Source organism: Haliotis rufescens, unplaced genomic scaffold (assembly GCF_023055435.1).
Source record: "Haliotis rufescens isolate VD_foot unplaced genomic scaffold, xgHalRufe1.0.p SCAF_6, whole genome shotgun sequence".
Lineage (NCBI taxonomy): Eukaryota > Metazoa > Mollusca > Gastropoda > Lepetellida > Haliotidae > Haliotis > Haliotis rufescens.
This window is the reverse complement of record NW_025964334.1, coordinates 11,124,227-11,143,322: the sequence shown is the minus strand read 5'-3', so window position 1 is coordinate 11,143,322 and position 19,096 is coordinate 11,124,227.

The window sequence follows — 19,096 nt, the reverse complement described above, 5'->3', positions numbered from 1 at the left end:
TATCACGGCGGGGAACACCTGACATGGGCTTCACAGTTAGTAGCAGTAGTAAGGTACTGTTTGAGTTACCCTAAGTTTCAGACAAGTAGGGTTGTCAATTTGTACTGAACGCACTGACAATACCAAATACTGTGTAAATATTAATTTGATAATACACAGAAATGTGGATTCTCTAAAGGTAAATACCTTTAATAGTGTTTGAAAAGGCCTTTCTATCGCATAAAAACAAATTTGAGAAATCTATAAGATGTGAACATGTATTTAAACTTTCCATTTCGTCTGCCAAATGGTGGCGGTCAGAAATAGTCGCACTTAACCCATAATGCCATTGAGTTTTCCGCTGAGACTTGAACCTTTCATTGTTATGAATATATCCACACATCAACTTAAAGACTTCTACTTAACGGGTTTCTTCACACTTACTGTGATCATTAACATAACAATGGATTCTAGGAATGCTCATGTGGTATTGAACAACGGTATCAGGCCTGTTGTGTAGTGTTGTACACTACTGCCTTGAGTTTGCCCTGGAATCAATACGCGACGCTGGTATGATCGACATAAAACTCACTCACTCACTCACTCACTCACTAACTCACTAACTCACTAACTCACTAACTCACTAACTCACTCACTCACTCACTCACGCATTCACTCACGCACTCACTGAACAAAAATCAGTTCCAATACTCAGGGATTTAACGTGGTTCGTTATGACTTTACACCTGGAATTGGCGGTATATAAACCGTCATCTACATATATAGAGCATATTTCAGTAATAAGATAGACCTTCAAAAATAATAATTTATGTTCGAGAGCGATTCTGTAGCTCAAGTCATTATTCGTTTTGCTGTCAACAAAAGTCCAGGTACATGTATCATGGCGGCATGTAATTATTAATAAAAATGCACTGTTAGTAGTCCTGATCACCCGATCCACAATGTAGTCGACACCACCCAAACACCATTACTCTAATCTAGCGACAATCACGGAGTTATAGGGGACCGTCCAGGGCCAAGCCTTAGAGGCCGACCACCCTATCCATATTGTAGTTGGCACCACCCGATCGCCATTTGTCCAGTCTAACGACAGTCACGGAGTTCTTGAGGCTCGTCCAAGAACACAACCTTGGGCTGCCCACCCGATCAACAGAGCCTGATCCCCATTACGACAAGCATGACGTACTGACCATGGGCACGTATTCTGAACCGGCATCCGAACAAGATGGTCAGACCATTCCCTACTGCTGCCTATTAGTTATTGATGCAGGTGGGACAAGGAAACAGACCACGTAAGGATGGTTCGGCCCACACCACATACAGAGTAGCTATGTCTGCTGGTCGTGGAATATGTCCTGGGGGGCGTCCTATTAGTAATCTATATTCGCCTTCAAAAGTCAAGGGTTATCCTGGAAGGACATTGTCATTACGGAACACCTGGTGTAATTGTTCTTCCAGCGATATTTTTATACTAAATCGTAGCTGAATCGTCTTTAGCGTCACCAATCGCTGTGATGGATATTGGATAAGAACTCCAAAATCGACTGCATTGGTAACTGTTCTCGTTTACACTACTCCTACTCGTGAGTGCTTCCCTCAGTTACTTAGAACCGCTGGTTGTAGGCGTGAATCACAAATTATATTGTTTTTAGCCTTGTTCTCGTGGCACCATAACTTCTGGTAATTGCTTCCATACCACTTAGATCCATTAGTTTGGGGTTCGAATCCACATTCGACTGTATCGATCGTTCGTAGAATCAACCCTGCTCTTGAGTGCTTCCTGAAACTGGTTTGGGTTTCGAATATAACATTGGACTGTATTGATCCTTGTTCTTTAATGAGTAAGTGAGTGAGTGAGTTGGGGTTAACGCCGCTTTTAACAGTATTCCAGTTATATCACGGCGTGTCAGCTTCATGTGGGAGGAAAGCCTGAAGTGATGCAGGTCTTAGACGTTTACCACTTCGGGATTCGAACCCACAATCATAGGTTTCTGGCGTGTCCAAGGAACGCAACTCTGCACAGCGAATTTCGGCGCCTTAGACGACTAGGCAATCCGCCCCCCCCCCCCCCCCCCCTTCCCTCCCTCTTGATCTTGATGCACCAGTCCTCTTCGTGAGAGCTTCCTTAAGTTACTTAGAACCGCTAGTTTTGGGTTCGAATCCCAAATTTGACTTTTTTTATCCTTGTTCTCGAAGCACCATATCTGATCTGTTTTTATTCAAATCTTTGGGCGAAATATTCCCAAGAAGTCTAAGGCGCGGCATGTTGCTTTTTAGAGTCATACCTTGGCCATCAGGATTCGATTGCTGTAGGTTCGAAGCTCAAATGTACCTTGTGCTTCTAGAATCGGAGTTTCTCCAGAACTCACCAGTCTCCTACCTGTGTTTCTTAGAGCTTTCCTCCGTCATTACGCAAACCCTGATAACGCGTTTTTTCACTGTCATCATTTCTCATTCGTTGTCCTGGTGAGCAAGATGGATACTAGTATATAATTGAATAGGACGTGAGATGTTACTTTTGTCTTTTGACGTTTAGAGATGTTGATGATATATGAAAAATAATGACAAAAACGAAACTAATTTTAAGGATGTTATTGCAAGAGGATTACAGTAATTAGTCTGAAGACATATCATTTGCGCGTGGAAATCAATATGCTACTTCCATCGAGATGAGCAATCAATGAAAGACTAGTACTCGGGCTCTTACAGCTAAAAGCTTCTTGTAATTCACTAACAGACTCGTTCCGGTAACGAACGTTACACTTCCATGCAATGCATTTACGACCATGTACCTTTAACAGTTGTGACGCAACACAAAGTATCCATATATGCACCTGGAAAAAAGGTCAGCACTGCCAGCCATATATTTTCATGTAAAAGAGCCTTTTAAAACGGTCGTATTCTGCATTCATTTTCTGACGAAACACACTTCTTTCTTATACAATCAACAATACTCGTGTTGCAATACAGAAAGAAAAATCGATTATCTTATGACATGGTTTGTCACATGAAGAGTCAGTGCAAAATGGGAGAAACAGCTTACAATTTTGTGGAAATCTTCATCTACGAAATACATGTGATACAACTAATATTCCCAGTATAACCTAGTGTACTGCTTCTACTACACCTGCAGTTTAGGATAGTTTTACAACTTCAATATAGGTAGGTGAAAACATTTACCATGTTTTTCCTGAAGGGACAGAAAAGGGACAAGGGACAGAAAATTCAATGATATACATGACTTCATTGGCTTTACCAAAAAGGACAAGATCAGGTTTGCTGGCCTGGATAGGCCTGAGGCTGTACACGAGCATATTCCAAAGAATTTTGTTTTAATCACTTTCCATGACGCCCTCTTCATATTCTGGGTCTATTGTCTGACATGATTCTTCGTATGGTGGAAACAAATTTTCTCAGAGTGCAAACGCTGCGCCTTATCATGATAGTCATATTTCTTGTGTTATTTAAAATGCTAATCCGTGGTATCGGAATAAAGTTAAAAACACACACACTCGATAGCATGGATGCCGGTTTGGGTTGAAGGCTATCTGAGAGGAAGGCAACCTACTTCGACGTACAGAAGTTCATTATTACATACTCTCAGGGAAATACTCCCGAAGAGGATACCAGTTTGTACGGCAGCGTCGGTGCCTGAAACTGAAGACTGAAGCTGGTTGCGTAATTATAACAGGTGGTTTGATCCGTTGTCTGTTGATCTATGTAGATGGGCATCGTGATAATATTGACCTCGGTGTATTTACATCGGGTCAGCTGTGTATTGGAAATGACAAGTTACTGTCAATGCAGCTAACTTGTGAAGCTGGAGCTAGAATGTATTTAACATTATTCGCCTGTAAGACCAACTCACGCTGTGTGAGTCCAACTGGCATATGCTTACTTAAAAGCTCACTGCTTTATCTTGGTTGTTATAGCTTAGTGTTAATCAGTCCTTAAGCTATCTTTTGATTTATCCTTCTTAATGCGCCACAATGTAATCGGTCTGTCTATTTATTTAGTTTTTGAAGTCACGCGTGTGTACTTACGTCCGCTCTAAACGTCTTATGACACTTTAGAGACAAGGCGGCGTCATCGTTAATTAAGCACCCTGACACTAATCCAACTCCAGTAAGCCCCCGCATCTAAAGCCACATCCTCATCTTTAATTAAAACAGCCCAAGACGATGGTTGTACTGCTACAAGACAGCTGCCACATTTCAACGAAATGGAAGCAACAGAAGTATCTTATTTCAGTCACGTTTCAATGACAACACGAATGAATGCTAAGTCGAGCTGAATAAAGTATATCACTGAATGAAACACTCATGGAGACAGAATATGTCAAGTCTTACTGACACATTTCGAGCATAGTGCTTCTGTCTTGACTTCATTTTATAACTGCACCTTATACCAAAATACATGTGCATGAACTTCCATTTAAATGTGATGACAGCTGGAAGAGAGAGTTATCTGATGGCCATTTTCTGCCAAGCTCTTGATCTTGTAAGTGATACCTAGGGGAACTTAGACATTGTCTGTTTGTAATTTCAATCAACATTAGCTGCTAATTTGGTATACGTTAAAGGTAACAAGTTCCCGTGCATCACGGACAATTATGCGTAATAATAAATAAACAAAGAACGATTTTGCCACAGAACAATATAGTAATGTCCTTAGACAAGAACTTTGAATGAGACTTTCAACATAATGCCAACAAATGACATATGGACATTAATCAGTCAGATCACCCGTCACAATGCAAGTAATCTGACTAAAACGGAAACGTAGACATATCACGAAAACATGTTCATTGTCCTTTCAGGAGCGCGCATGTGTTCCACGTGATGCAGTTATCGCCTGGCCCGGTCGTCTCATGCTCACAATACGTGTCTGGATGGTTGCTGAGGGAAGGTTGTTCCACTCTTCTGTAACATCATTGCCGTGTTCCTGCAGAGCTGCTTGATGGACAGTGCGTCTTGAGAGGGACATCTGCAGCTCGTTATACACGTGTTCGATGGGGTTGAGTCTGGTGACCGGACTGGCCATTCCATGCTGACAATGGTCTCCTGCTTTAAGTAGGCATCAACGACCCTGACACGATGAGGTCGTGCGTTATCGTCCATGATGATGAAGTCCGATCACGAATGTCATCCCTGTAGCACACACCTGTCATCGTGCCCCGCTGTAGGAAATGGAGATCGGTTCTTTCAGAGCTACTGTTCCCACCCCAAATCTTGAGTGAGATCCCCCTACAGCAGTCGTGTTCAGCTACCTTGGAATCCTGAAATCCTTGTCTATGCCACACTCGGGCATGACGATCTGGGAAGTCTAGACACCATCTCGATTCAATGAAAATTACTGGACCCCAGTCCTAGTCTTTCCAATTGACGTAATCTTCAGTCCAATCCAAACGAGCCTGTCCGTGATGTTGGACCAATTGGGATATGAATGAATGCCTACCGTGACCATAGACGATTACGCACTGCCTGGGTAGAAACGTTAACGCCAATGACGTTCCCAGGTCAATTCTGAGTGTGTTTGCAGTCACGAGACATTGGTCTTCCCACTGTGTGTGGAACACTGTCGACCACCTGCATGTCAGTGGGTAGCTGATCCAAACATCTGGTATCTATTCCATGCTCTGCTGATTACAATTCGGCTGACACCAAAGAAGTTTGCAACGTGATGTTGTGTTGACCAAGTTTCCAGTGTGCCTATGCATCTGCCTAATTCTTCGGCCGTCAAACGACATCTTTGAGGGGGATAATTCTTCCGTCGTCAAACGACATCTTTGAAGGGGCATAATTCTTCCGTCGTCAAACGACATCTTTGAGGGGGCATAATTCTTCCGTCGTCAAACGACATCTTTGAAGGGGCATAATTCTTCCGTCGTCAAACGACATCTTTGAGGGGGATAATTCTTCCGTCGTCAAACGACATCTTTGAAGGGGCATAATTCTTCCGTCGTCAAACGACATCTTTGAGGGGGCATAATTCTTCCGTGGTCAAACGACATCTTTGTGGTCAGCGATGGCAATTTGGCAGAAGTACATGTACTTTACCGTGACGAAGCTTTTTCTTCTCACGACCTCCCGTTCTTTCAAATCCATGGAGGTCACCTCATTTTACAACAGGACAATGCACATCCTCACGCTGCACGTGTGGTCACTGGACAACAGAACATTCCCACACTTCCTGGGCCCGCTGTGTCGCCAGATCTGTAGCCCATTGATCATAAGTATAATGAAATGAACTTTGACGTTAACAGAGGACATGTGTTTGCACTGTCATGATGAATTCATGTTTCATGTTTCATGGACATTAATATACGAATGTTTCTTTGCTTTTTTTTTGTTTCCAATAATAGTCAATGATGCACATGAACTCTTACCTGCTTGTGTGTTCATTTTAGGAACATGTCCTACTGTAAGGTCAAGGTTTGATGATAGAAATAATCATCCATCAAATGGAGATTGATATATCTTAGTGCACAATGATAGGGTAACACCTGTTGGACCTCAATTTCTTAATGGGCAGACAGAGGCATGCAGTCATGGTCACAAGACCTGTGTTTGGATGCATCCTGACAGAATAGATGCAAATCATTAACAGAAAGCACAGCAACATTTGCTTCTGAGGATTGTAACAACTGAATGCACTTATGCCCCCTCAAAGGGTCCTGTGCATTTTATGTGCAGTGATGACACCCACTCTCTTACGCTCGCAGACCCGGATGCAGCACGTTCAACAACACACACGTCTTCGTAACGTTACATCCGACGCCGATAAACACGCGTCTTCCCGAGGCAAGAGAGTTAACTGTCTATAAAAGTCCAGTTTCCACCCTTGCCGAACTAGGCTGGTATTATGTAGTAACATTTTGGCTGGACTAACGAGTCTATGCATAGTCCAATCAAAATCGCGCAACGAAATCGAAATCCGGTCAGTAAACTGTCGTGTCGATTTCGGTCGATTGCAGGATTTGCAAAGCATGTACACCGCCAACTCTTTGTCAACAAATATTTTCAAAATCTTTTCATATTTTTAATCAAGGTGCTCACGCAATTTGTCTGCCTCGGTGGGCGTGGCTTAATTTTTTACATTCATTTGGAAATGAATGCAATAACACGTGACCAAGTCAGCTAATCAAAATGCAGGAATTTCAATGAACACAACGAAAATTTAATTTAATTTAATGTCTATCTAGCATTTGAACCCAGTGCCAGACAATAGCATTTTGGTTACAAACAGAGGCCCTGTTTAGCTTTGACTTAGTATGGAATTGAATTCATTGAAACCTCTATGGCTCGCAAATACCCGAGATATCCGAAGTTCGAGACAAGCCGAAAGTTGAATCCGGATAACGGTTCTGTCCTATACGTTACATCGCCTAAATATATCGAACAAAAAGATCGATCAAGCGAGTTTTATAGATGCTTTAACTTATTTCAAGAGAAATAACAAACTAATGGCGTTGTGTACTGAACCGCAAATGACGACAGACCAAGGCCGACAACTGCAGCTGAACTGCACAAGGCGTTCCTCAGAGTGGGGACTCAAGTACCTATGCCCTTCATCAACCGCCTCATCCATTCCATATATCGACGTTGCACGGCAGTCATCAATGCACATGGCGGACACACGAGATACTGACTTGTGATGCCATTTTCTCAGAGAGTCGTGTTGTGTTTCACTTTAAGAACATTTGACACTTTCATTTCAACCTTGATGATCAGTTTTGCCAAGTTTCATCTTTTTAATATGTCTCAAAGTATGTTTACAGTGTTTGGACAAAATAATGTTTCTCATATATCTATCCATGGTGACGTTTCTTTTGCGGTTCAGTATATACAGAAATAGTATCATCTTACTTAGTTTATAGCCACTGCAAAATAGTCTCTTTTCGAAACGTACACAAGTTGTAATCATTTGATTTTGAAAGTATAGCTATGACGTCGACATTAACTATTTGATTGTACACAAAGAATCATGATATATGATGCATTGATGAAAGTTACGTTTCTTTGTGAGTATATAATACACATACCATTAAAAAGCAATTTTACACACTGTCGACACTTGAAACAGCCAATAGCAAGTTTTGTTTTATTCAAAGTACATTTAGTTTTGCATTGCGGACAAATCGGAATTCGCGCTGAAACAAGCGGCAACGTACGGACATCGTGTAGCCTACGGGACCACCAAACGAGATTTAACCAAGTGAGTAGTCTTAAAGTACATAAACGAATGTTGAAATAATATGATCAACCACGGAAATACCGATACAAGCCGCCAGAGCTACCAATGACACTATAAAACGAATTTACTTTTTGTATTTGTTTGATGGTTTCGAAATACAACACTGCTACTAGATTTATGCCTCCCAGGCAAAATAAAATAACTAGCATGCATATTCCCAATCTGCGAATGCCTGTGTGAGGAATCAGATATTATGTGTAATCTACTGTATTAACATTGATGTCATCATTTTAAACGTATTGCGTTCCTTATGCTGGCCAGAAACATGTGATCGTGGTTGTTATCTCATATCTCATATCTCATCGTTTCTAGGTTTGTCACCACCATTCCCGTGCTCGTTAGCTTCACCTAAGTGGTAAACGTCTGAGGGGTTTCGGGATTTCATCCCACGCCCTGTCATCTTAAAACTGAACTATAGGTCAAAACTGTGTGATATCCAATGCACTCACTCCACACATCAATGAGTGACACTATTTACGTTTTTGTGATTGTATGACTGTGTTAATGTGCGTGTTATAACAGTACAGTAAATACCAATGTATATCTGTAATGCAGAAGAAACACTATCTAATACATAATGCGCCCAGCTCAAAAAATAAAACTTGATGAAGAAATTAACACGCTGGCGAAACATGTGTGTTAACCTTATATCAACAAATACGCTCTCGGTGCCATGTATGATGTTTGTGGTACATGCACGTATGTTACCGTATTGTCATATATGCCTTACAAGAATCAATTGGAAAAAATATGGAGAAACGGAAAAAAAACTGTTCGTAATGGCATTTTCTAATCAGAACTAAAAAGTAAAAACGATTCTATGTAATAGACGTTTTAAATTCATTTAATGATAATAGGTGTGATATTATTATAACCTTCTGAGAACCTGCACGTGTATGGTGCTCTTGTAACCATATTAAACTGAACAGGATTCAAAGTGCCCGCTAACCTTAAGGACTATTCAGACCCTAATTCTCACCTATCTTCATCTGTTAAAAAAGCATGTAAATTTGAGCTGACAATATGCTGACTCGTTAGTTTTACCAAAAGAGCTAGATTCAAGATCAGCTTATTGACTTGACCCATGTTTGGCGTATTATCGTTGGCACCCCGTCAGTTTAATTTTACTGGACTCTGAAGTTTCTACAATGAAGTAGCACGAACAAATTACATGGGCATGAAATTCGGTACAAATTTGCCCGAAAAGCATTGATTCCCCATAGAAACGATATATCTTGGTCCCAATCTTAACTAATAGCAATCTAGTCTATCACCTAATCATGAAATCGCTATCCTGAATTGCAGTTATTGTCAGTCAATTGGACCAATGTGATATTCCCTGACAGATTTTCTCCGCCATTACAAGCACATGTGGCAATCTGCTTGCTGGGCGAGAAAATAATGGGCCAATATAAGCAATTATAGCTCAACGCCGTAATGAGCCAACGATTTGAAAATTACCTCCTTTTTGAGTAAAAGGGGTTCAAGATGAGCACGTGAAGAGACAGCAAATGAAGAGATCCTGGTTGGAAAGGAGGGACTCCAAAATTAGGGGAGGGGTTGGGGAAGCTTGAGAGTGAAGGACATGATGAGAAAAAAATCGAATGTACGAAGCCATGTGAACTAATCTTTAATGCCAGGCATGTTGTAAACCAGATGAGCATATGGCGGTGTTTTTCTTTATGATAACATGGTAGAAAATGCAGCATCAATTTGAAAGTTAACTGTTCATTTAATAACATGGGAGAAGCGAAAAGGTGACTAATGGAGTAAATAATTTGTTAATGCTGCTAAATTAAAACCAGACTTTTTTATATTCATATTTATTTTTTGTTTATTTGTATAAGTTTGTATATTTGAAGAAACACTGATCTGGTTAAAAATAAAAGCGACATAATCCATTGTACGATTCCGACTGTAGCCTGCAATATGATCACAATCAAATAGTGATGATACCAGGTGTTCGCGAAAAGGATAGCGTGTCCTGCTCCACTGGTAGCACGCGTTACAAACACATGCAGAGGCAAGTCACGTGAAAACAAACAAACAAACAAACACGGGAACGTATGGTACAAGTCAAAATAGGGATTTGGTGGAGATTTATTGTAGTTATGGAAATGGTTTAGTCGCTTTAGGTGTAGTAACATTGAGAAGTTGAGGGCGTGTGTTGCACCGACACATTAACACAAACGAAACATTTATTTTATTATTATGAATAACAATCTATTTTTTAGTGAATCTTAAAATTGGCTAAACATGAATTTATTATCCTTTCAAAAAATAAGTGTCGTAATATTTTTTTTATATAAAGTACTTTTCGTCGTCTGAATACATATGCTTACGGATGATTGAGAAAAATCCACTTGTGCATTTCAATTATCTTTTGCCAACTGTCCTGTTGTGTTCGTGCTAACAAGTTTACATCTGGTAATTTAGCCCGGTCGGTGACCATTTTCGTCTATGCAGGTTATCATTAGTACTACATCTACACTCAGTGATCTAATGAAATCCGGTAAAAAACATGAACAGTAGAACCTTGCTAAAGTGAATAAAGCCTTAAATGCTGGTTATAGAGGCTCAAACAGATCAATTACGAAAATATATTTTTTGCCTTTTAGCAGAAAATTGCTGCATTAGATGCTAATCATTATGCTTGATCAGCAAAAAGTCCTGATAGAATTCCTGCAATTGATATGATCCGGAGGAGGCTCAAATGTTCGAAAGTGTAGTGTGAAATCCGAGCTATCCATTCTCCTTTAAAATGACTGACAAAGAAAATCCAGAGATTGTCCTTCATTACAGCGTTGATCAATGTACTTCACCTTGCATTGTTTGTCTTCAATTCGGCATTTCCTAGCCTTGATCGCTGATAATCCCTGAGAGCTTTGCCTGACCCTTATCTTGCAGCGCCAAGGAAGATAGATGTTACTCGGCATTATCCCGCGGATGAATGCAACAAGCTAACTTTACAGATATCCTTCGTCAATTTCAACTTGATATCATACAGCGGAAAGTTCATTTCAAAAATCGAAACGGTCCATTAAATCAGAACTTTGGAGTGTTCGAAAGAATTATTGACGAACGGTTTTGGTGTCTTTCAACTTGACTACATGCCCTATGGCTATAGATACGGTGGTTTGTATTAGCCCGGAGCCATACCAGGAAATTGGAATCTCTTGTCCTTTTCGAGAAGCTAGAACCGTCTGGGAAAACGGTTAACACCAATTTCTACACATTGATTCACCTATAGTTATTGCTGATTCGGCGATATTGAACCGGGGCACGTTAGGAAACGGTTATTTGTTCACTAAGGGAATTGTTCCTGAACATTTTTGAAATATTAAATTTCAATACTTCATGTCAATGGTGGAGAACTTGGAATTAGATTGATCTTTGTCCTTTGTCCTGGTGTAGCATTTATATGGATCTGAAGCATCAACGTGATGCCTATTGGCATATCAAGTGATATGACATTTGTTCCTAAGCACATCGTGCAAATGGTCATAGAATGCATGTTTAGTACATATCAGAAGCATTAAATATCAGAATGCAATACTCACTTGATAAACGGTTCTTAAAAAGAAAACGAAAACTCGTAATTGTTGTATCGTGTTTTTGAGCAGGACAATGATTCGTCAAAAGCTTTGCTGTAATTGATCGTCTTTAGACGTCAAATTACAGCTCGGCGAAAAACGGCAAATGCGACAATGATCGATGGAACCTGCCCTGTCTGAGGCATAGATTGCGACAGGACTACATGGGCCGAACCAAGTGCCTTTCGAAACATTAATGCAGTTTTATTGGAACCATTTGAGGCATTTTCAATATGAATTTCGTATATGTTCCAGACAATTTATTTACTATAACGAAATCATAATTTTTTGTTGAAGTATATTTGCGTGTTCATGCATGGATGTAATGAAATATTTTTTATAAGTACTCAGTATCGCCTTGGGGATTCCGGGATTTGATTGATCCCCTGTAACCTAGCTGTGCATGCTGTACGCTGGATCAGGTTGTCAGTATCAGTGACTTGTTTGTCATCGTACCCCGACGTGAGATGCTGCTCATTATATTCATCACTGGATTGTCTAGTCAAGATTCTACTTTTACAGACCGGTATCATATAGCTGCAACATTACTTTTGTTAAACAACAAACAAACCCTCCCTTGTAGGGTTACTTCTATAAATATGAAAATACACTTTTCGTTGTTATGAGCTACGTGTTTTATGAGTACAAACACATCAGTTGGTTTACCTAACACCGGACCCGAGAAGATCCGGGGTAGAATAGGTCTTTAGCAACCCACGCTTGCCGTAAAAGGCGACTATGATTGTCGTAAGAGGCGACTAACGGAATCGGGTGGTCAGGCTCGTTGAGTTGGTTGATGAATGTCATCGTATCCCAATTGCGTGGGTCGGTGTTCATGATGTCAATCACTGGATTGTCTGGGCCAGACTCTACTATTTACAGACCGCCGTCATACAGCTGGATTGTTGCTGAGTGCGGCGGAAAACAACAAACAAACAAACCTAAAACCGGCATGTTATACAACACTCGCAGGAACTCCTTACACATCAACGATTTTACATCTTGACATCACGATTGCGTCATTCCGAGAAAGCCACAGCTCAACATCGGACATTTATATTGCTCTCTACATGTGGTTTGTTTGCAATTTCCAAGACACCAGCAATGTACGTTCGGAATAAATGCATACACTAATACAATCCCTATTTAAAGGATAAGGAACTTGCAAATTGGCTCATGATCAATATATGTCCCGAACCTTGCTCCGACAGGTAGACAAGACGCAACTGCAACCGTTCACTGATTTCCGAGATCTGATGTCACTTGACATTCTAAATAGAAATCAAAAGATATCTGCAACCAAAGCCGACCTCTGTACCACGGTAATGTGATGAGATTACCAAGAAATGAATAGAGACAAACCGTGTAGCAACAGTGTCCCTGGGAAATGATGCTAATTCCCCAAGGGATTCATCTCTCAGACATTATTGTATTGATTACGCGTAATAACACAGTCTCGGCAATTCTACACTCTGATCAGACAAGTCTGTACCTCTAACCCATCTCCAGGTTCCTTAGGAGAATATATATTACCGTTACGAATTACATTCCCTCAGAAATAGAGAGGGAATATGAATATGAGAGATAGGTCATGATCAATGGAGTTCCAAAAGTATTGGAATGGACTTGCTTTTTTTATTCTGAAAAGTTTTAAGAGGTTGCGCGACTTATACGATGGAGAAAGAGACGTGAGCGATGGTATTACGAAGCGTCCGAGTTCAGTAATGTTATCTGCTTGGGGAGTCGGGGGGTTCTATTTTTCAATAAACCTTAAAACTATATTGAACATCCTGTAAGTAAGATAGGAAATACTTTAGCTCTATTTTCATATTAAATATATTGCCATATTCGAAGGGAATCTTAGTGTTGGCAACGGAAATATGTGAAGATTATTTGTATCGAATGATTACAAACATTGATATGCCTTTCAACAACATGTATATCGAACTAAAACTAACTATTTTCCAATACGTAAACTTGTATACTTCACCGTTACAATTTATTAGAATGATTTTATTTAGCTATAGGTACATGTACCAACGTAGAAATTCATTTAGAATCACATATCTAGAGCTGCGTTTTGTAATCATAGAGATGGTTTTTCTCAGGATTGATTTTCAACGCTAATTGATCCTTATGTTCTCCCTTGGGCGTTGTAATATGTAACTTTTTCTTCCAGTTAGTTTAAGCATCTCCCTCATAGATTGCTGATATTCTAAATTAATTGGTTTTCTATTTTTCTTTTGAAGTTTCACTTTGTTCAGGGCACGTGTGTATGTGGCTTAGTGTGTGTTGTGCACAATTTCTCTATATTCCTATAACTGGTATTCGCAGTGTAATGCACGTAGCAGACACAACATTAAGCTCAGAACACCCACACTGTCAAAGGACAACTATTCAGTTCGTAGCAGCATCGATACTTACCAAGATGCGTTTTCTATCTTCTTCACTGCATACATTATGCTCACCTTGTACACAGGCAGTGAACACCGATGTGCCTACAAGATATAGATTTCCTATCAAAGCATCTATCCACCACTTGCATTAGACATGCTCATGTATTGATTATAGGAAACCAATATTTGTTTCTGAGGGTACATCTGAGACCGATAAAAGATGCAATAGGAACGTATCAACATTAGTGTGACAGCTTTATGCGATAACATACACAGATAAGTCGGGCGTAATGAACAGTCGGGGAGATGTTTGTGTCCTTGTTATTATGAAAGAGCAAAGTATGAAACATTAAGGACTAGCTACCAGACATTAACATTTTACGCCTTCAAAAAGCTGTGTTGCTCCTATTTGAGTAGGGAAATGAAATTGCAAGGAATGTTTAATTATGGAAAAAAGTACACAGTGTCAGTGAAAAGTATTTTTCTTTAATGGAATGTTGCTCATTGATCGAGATAAAAAGCAGAAACATTTCAAATTTACATGGAAAGCACTCAAAGTTATGTTATGCTACTTTGATATTTCCCTTTGATAATAAAGGCATGTTGATTTTTATTTCTTAATGCACGTATACGCTTCTCATATTGTTTTGATCATTTCTGTAGCTGGAACTGTAACACTTAAACGCGCATTTAGGAAGTTATTAATACAAAAGGTAAAAATGTCCTATGCAATATTGCAACTCTTTGTAAAAATTAAACGATTAGATCGTTTTTCCTGAGTTTGTTTCTATGAGTATAATACAATACACAAACTTAATTTGAGATGCAAATTGCAGGGATTCGAATAGCGATTAGTTTCAAAGGTATGGTATAATGTTTCATGCCAACGGCTAATGCAAAAACACATTTCGTAAGATCTACCACACACTAGCCCTGAAAGCCTAGCTAGCTAGAAATTCCAGTAAAATATACACATGCACAACATATATGTACAGGTGGGGGTCCAGCTGGGTAGGAGTGTTGTAAAAGATTTGGCTCGTCACGCCGATGGTCCGGTTTCGATTACATATTTGGGTACAATGTGTGAAGTCTGTTGCTGGTGGAGGGACGATTGCTGCAAGCGGCATGGAACTAGTGCCATTCACATGTAGTTTGAATCCATTATACTTATTTGGAACTGGAAAACATGACATGCTTTAATTTGTTGTTGACATTGGTGATGTAATGTGTATCTTATCCAAAACATTAAACAGAAAATTAACTGACAGAAATACAGAATACAGAAATAATTTTGTTTCACGTACTTAGTGGTAATTTTGTGTCGCTATATGGCTGAAATAATGCCGATGCGACGTTAAACAGTAACTCACTCACTAATAGTAATTTTAATGGTCTGCAAATACATGCTACAGCTGTTTAATGTTTATTCTTAGAAGAAGTAGCGTTAGGCGATGCTGCATTATCATACATGGTTATGTAACTTCATAACAAGACGATTTTGCGGTGGTCTAGTCGTCTAAGGCGCCGCAATATGCTGCGTAGTTTCGTCCCGTAGGTGTGCTGGAATCCTATGATCGGTTGTTTTAATTCATGATTCCACTTGGTTTTGTTCATTGGTTGGTGGTTCTAGATTTATCAGCACCATACCCGTGCCCATTGGTTTCATCACAGGAATACATTTCGAACTTTCCCCCGACTTGTTGGCATAAGAATAGGAGTTTTTTACAAATAAAACCCGTTTGACGATGCGGAGTGCTGTTGCCGTGTCGATTGTCCTTTCTTTTAGAAATAGCCTCCGTATATTTTCATCTTACCACTTTTGTAAATAGAACAAAATGTTGGATTAATGGGCCTTCCTTAGTTTGAATCATTTATGCTGATCCTATATAAGATTAATTCCTGTCCACAAACTAAAACATTGTTATTTACTCATTCTCCTGCCCACAATAAACAATAAAATCACACATATGCAGGGGAAGGTCATAAGACGTTAAAAGATGGTACTTCTTGTTACCCTGCCTGGCGCTCAGCTTTAAGGGGCAAAAACAAGCACTGGTCGGTTTGGAGTCAGTATCCTGTGTCTGGGTGGGGTATTCATGGTATCTCAGTGGGCTAGCACTTTTAAGTCGGCATTTGTCCGGACTGGTAGAAGGAGACACACACACACACACACACACACACACACACACACACACACGCACGCACGCACGCACGCACGCACGCACGCACGCACGCACGCGCACATACGTAGACTACGAATATGGAACATATCCTCGTTCCTCTTGTTGTTGCCATATTTTAATTTTTGAAAGAGGAAGACGAAACAAAGAAGGATCGTAACCCTGTTATCCAAAATTTGATCAGTTTGTAAAACATATATCAAAATACTTCCAAAAATGTTTGTCTGTTGTTTAACGCCGCACTCAGCAATATTCCAGCTATATGACGGCGGTCTGTAAATAATTATATCGAGTCTGGACCAGACAAATTAGTGATTGACATCAGCATTTGGGATACGATGATACGCATCAACCAAGTCAGCAAGCCTGACCATGGCCACCCGATCCCGTTAGACGCCTCTTTCGACAAGCATAGTCAACATTTACATAAAGCATGGGTTCCTGACGACCTAATCTACCTCGGATCTTCACGGGTCACGTCCAAATAATTTCCGAGTGTCACTCCAATTACAGCTTTTGCTTAACTACTGTCAAAAACGTATTCAAGAAATAGCATTTTTGTCAGAGACAGAATATATTTCGGCCACTGCTTAAAATACACAATTTTCTCCTGTGGGAGGAGGAATCGAATAATTTTTATAATAAAAAAACACACCTTTTATGTCAGTACATCCAACATGTCCAGTGAACAATATTTTGGTGGGTGGCAAAACCTGCAGACAAATTATTATTTTCCAAAATTCCCAACCACCTTAATTGTACTTTATATATATGTAACACTCCAATATATATATAATAAAATAATAAAGTCCACGTTAGTCCAACATCTTCTGATTTGGCACGCTTTAACCCACTTGAGGTGTCCAATTGTAAAGTTGGGGAACGCTTTGAACTATTGGTATGAAAAGTATCAGACATTTTTTGAAATAGTTGACAACTATCCCTATATCACATTTACACAAATATGGAACTTCTGTCCTGCATTTAAGAGTTACTGACGTATCTGAAAGAATCATATTTATCCAACTTAAATAACCCTCATAAGACGATTAACTTGGGTCAACTTGGGAACTCATGATCAACTATTAATCAAATGCTTCCATGAAACCTTTGATATGAGCCATGTCAGTTCATTTCGTGTTGTTAAAAGCTAAAACAAGCAATTGTTCAAATAGACATGATTTTAATTCATATGAACATGTCTGTAACGTTCATTACAATGTCTAACAGTTATTAAATTATATAGATCATGAGGACCAAGAAGTCTTGCCACACCTTGTTCTTTCTACATCACAGTTCGGTACCATTCAAACTTGTTATATACAGTAAACTACGGTTATAACGAACTCGAAGGGACCACTAATTTTAGTTCGTAATAACCGTAGTTCGTTAAAAGCATATAAACAGCATTTATACAACAAATGTTTGGGACTAAAAATAAGTTCGTTATATCGGCCAGTTCGTTATAAGCGTGTTCGTTATAACCGTAGTTTACTGTATAGCCATTCTTTAAGACTGTCCAAGTTGGGTATCCTATTCAGAGGCATCATTCTCCTGGATATCTGTTCTATTATTGTGTAATTCATAGTTTGCCCTCATGTTGAACATGACAAAATCCAAAGAGGTTGAGGGGCGGTCGGGTAGCCTAGTGCTTAAAGCGTTCGCTCGTCACGCCGAAAGCCCGGGTTCGATTCCCGACATGGGTACAATGTGTGAAGCCCATTTCTGGTGTCCCCCGCCGTGATATTGCTGGAATATTGCTGAAAGCGGCGTAAAACCATACTCACTCACTCCCAAAGACCTTGCATCTTATGTCAAAACAGAATGCAACGTTGCATTGTTGATAAACGATTCTCTGAAACAACATAGTCTAGAATGTGAAAATATAGATTAGAATGGTTTAAAAATATCATCGAATTTTGTTGAACGCCGTATAAGCATATGTGCTGCATCAAAGGAAAACAGAAATCGTGAGGACTGGTGTTCCCGAATCAGTGGTACTTACGCCAAGCTGACAATGGCGCATTCAATTCATGACCACTACATGATTGATTCATCAAAGAGGACCCCACTCTGTCCAATAATGTTCGCATTATGCACGCTTTAAGGAAGAGGCCCAAGCTGTGCAGCAAACAGACTCTGATCTTTGAACTCCTCGACTTCTTTGATGAGGCAAACTTATTAACTTCAAATAATTTCCAACATGACAACTCTCTCTCGCCCCAAGTGTCCTAGTCATTAAGGACAACGCTGTTGTATTAGTAAACGTATTTACATATTTGAATATAACTACCATGTGCAAGTCTATTTGTGTATTTACTGCTGCAAATCGATGACGGTACACAGTTGTTATATTTTTTTATAAAGAATAATATTATAAAACCTGTTTTAATGTCATGTACTTAACTCGGTTGAACTCCGAAACATGTCACTAAGAATCTTTTACACGATCGCCGTGAATAGCTTCAAAATTGCTGATATAGCGTAAAATAGTGTATATTCATACATAACCATCTATTCCTAGGTTACAGATCTATAGAACATACTATTACAAGATATAGGACAAACGTATACATCGTAACACAATTGTCATATAAAGAACACAAAGCAAACAGGTATAGACTATACAATTTACACTGAAACAACCATTCGTGACCAACTCGTGTTATTC